The following is a 3,322-nucleotide window of genomic DNA, read 5'->3' as shown; positions in this document are numbered from 1 at the left end:
CAGCATGAAGACCTCCACTTGTGCCCTTGACCCCCTCCCCTCTAATTTAGTCAAGGCTTGCCTTCACTCACTCTCCTCTCTCATCACAAACATCATCAACTCCTCACTGTCCTCTGGTCTCATACCCTCCACCCCCACTTAAGGTCGCTGCTGTCACCCCCGTACTAAAAAAACCTGGTCTAGACCCCGACATCCCCAACAACTACCGGCCCATCTCCAATCTCCTCTACCTGTCCAAAATCCTTGAAAGATCTCAAATCCCACCTCAATCTCCATAATCTCTACGAACCCTTTCAATCCGGCTTCCGTTCAAAACACAGCACTGAAACTGCGCTACTGAAAATCACCAATGACATACTTCTCTCTGCTGACTCTGGCTTCCTCACCATCCTCATCCTCCTTGACCTCAGTGTCACTGAGGTCAAGGAGGATAGAGTGATAGATTGAGTCCATTTGAGTACCTCTCTGTGGATACTGCAGTGGACAGCGGTAACTAGTGGAGCCACGTCTTTGACCCTTTTAATAACTCCAGTGTGTTTTCCCACCATGGCCCAAGCTCTGTCAGTGCTTAGCCCCACACACTTTGTCCAGTCTATTTTATAAGAAACCATGAATCCATTCAGAGTTTAAAAAATGGTTTCCACTGTAGTATGTGAAGGCAAATGTTTGCAAAACAGAACATCTTCACGTATTTCTCCATCATGTTCATATCTAACAAAAGTAAGCAAATTTGCCAAGCTTGATATGTCTGTTGATTAATCAATCTAGAGAGCATAGAAACGACTTGCTTGTATTCTGCCCACTAGCTGCTTCAACACATCTTCAGCTGTATCATCAATATGACGCTTTACTGTGTTATCAGAAAAATAAATCAAATTTAGTTGTTTAGCTGCTTTCTCACCAATTATGACTCCAACCATCTCTTTGGTAGCAGGTAAAATCAAATCCTTCCCAATGGTGTGTGGCTTCCCAGTTTTTGCTATCAGCTTTGCTACTCGGTAGGACACCTCAACTGCATTGGCGTTTTCACTCCCAGTGACACACGTGGAGTCAAAGGCTTTCTTATGGCTCAGATACTCTTTTAGCTTGTTTTCGAAAAACAAGCTTCTGGTCCTAAACTGGTAAATCCTAGTGGTAGGTACTCTGTTGAGTACTTTCTACGAACCTTTTTTTTTATTTTCAGGGATTCATTATCTAAGGACTCGCTTGTTGGGTTTGATTCATCAGCTATCCTATTTCCACCTACTAGCCACCGCTCCATTGTACAATTTTCCCCACCAATATTTAGGTAGCTTATCGTGTCAGTGCGTACACACCAAACACGTCAAGGTTTCAACGTGCGTCGTGATTACATGCAAAGTCAATACACAGCTGCATAGAAGCTGCGTAGACGCGTATTTTCCAGCAGGCAGCGCGACAGACGCCTTCTCCTCGTCACTGCCGTACTGCCGGTGTTGAATCAAACTTTTGCCGGTCCCCCGGATAGCGGCTGTCATTCAGACGCTGTTTTTGGACAACGGATAATATTATGAACCCAAACACCATGGAGTTTGATGTTCGGCTTTTGTGGAATTTACACAAGTACAAAGCAGAACTTGTGGTTATTTCCAATCTTGACGCATTCGGTGTGAACATAGCATTTCCCGCCATTGACGAGATACAAGACACGTCACGGATCAAAAATATTTTATATTAATTAAAAACGTTTTATTTATTTATTGTAAATGACCTCTCGTGGCCCACCTGCAGTACCTCCCACCAGTGGCGGTGCGTCGATAGAGGGCGCTAGGGCGCCGCCCCTCTTAACATTTTGAGATGAAAAAAATAAAGAAAAAAAATAATATATATATACACCATCAAAAAACATATACCAAATAATTTAAATAATAAATATACCGTGTTGACTCGCTAAATGTGTGTGGGAGACCGTAAGCCCCTGTCAACAACCACTTAAATTAAATGTGACCAAATATAAATATTCATCATCACTGAGAAATGCCTCTCCCCCTTTCTGGGGCGCCGGCCAAATGGGAGTCTATGACAGCGAGCAAACATGTCACGGTCGTTACAGAAAGGAGAGCTTCTCATTAGCGGATGAAACTGATTTGCGCCTTAGCTAATGACATTGCTTCTCATTTCATTGTGACTGGACTTTTCGTCGAATCAGAGACCAGTATTATTCCCTCACATCCTGTAAAGATCCCACGTAGCTACGCGAGCAACATAGCTAGCAGAGACATGGTGACTGAAAACTCTGGTATCTCTATGCGAAAGATCTTTCAATCGATGATCAGATGTTGACAAGAAGAGGCTGAAATTCTTCTTGGCTGACTAAATTACTTTTCACTACCGCTCTATTTCTTTGATAATCGATCAAATTATCTTGAGTCAGGAGGCTTCTTACCTTTCTGGAGGCATGATTTCTTTCTTTAATGGCCTTTTACATTCCTCATTCCACCAAGGGACCGTTTTCTTTTTCCTAATCACCTTACTCTTAGGAATGCATATTGATGCAACATCAATAAGCATAGTCTCTTGGCTGACTACGCCCCTCAATAGTTATATCTTCACATGCGTTCCTACAACATTCTTTGAATATTCCCCAGTTAGCTTCAGAAAAACACCATTTTTTAGTAACACGGACTCGTTACAGTGGAGCCTAACGGTCGGGCTGGGCCAGATGATCGTGGGGATCGCTGCCATCCAGCAGGAGCAGGCGGCGACAAACCGGCAGTTCCTGGAATCTCTCCAGGAAACGGCCGAGCAGCAGAACTCCGTTTTGGAACCGCTTGGTCGATGGCAACTCCATCGATGCCGGCCCACTCTCCAGCACCCTCTGCGCTGGCGGGGGTCGCCCTGCAGAGAATGACAGCGGAAGATGATGCGCAGTCATTTCTGGACTCATTCAACCGTGGGTGCGTGTCACTGGCCTGCGACCGGCTCCTGCCTCTTCTTGCAGGGGAGGTGCAGATGGCGGCTCTGGGGCTTCCCCCGGCAACCAGGCTGGTGTACACCGGTGTGCGCAAGGCAGGTATCGACCGGCTGGGCCTGTCTCCAAAAGACCACCGGCAGAGATTCCGCGACGCCAGACTTAGGCCAGGGAGCCTTGCAACCTAACCTACTCCCCCTCCTGAGAGCGGGAGAAGTCAGCCACAACCATCTGCGTCCCCGGCCTTTGGATCACCTTGAAATTAAAAGGCTGCGAAGCCCGATATCACCGGGTAATCCGCGTGTTGGTATCCTTCATGCGGTGGAGCCACTGGAGCGGGGCGTGGTCTGATCAGAGTGTGAAAGAGCGTCCCAAGAAGTAGTAGCGCAGGCA

This window comes from Clinocottus analis, unplaced genomic scaffold (assembly GCF_023055335.1).
Source record: "Clinocottus analis isolate CAN_PGR_092001 unplaced genomic scaffold, fCliAna1.0.p SCAF_21, whole genome shotgun sequence".
Taxonomy (NCBI): domain Eukaryota; kingdom Metazoa; phylum Chordata; class Actinopteri; order Perciformes; family Cottidae; genus Clinocottus; species Clinocottus analis.
The sequence above is the reverse complement of the archived record's forward strand: the minus strand, read 5'-3'. Positions refer to the sequence as shown.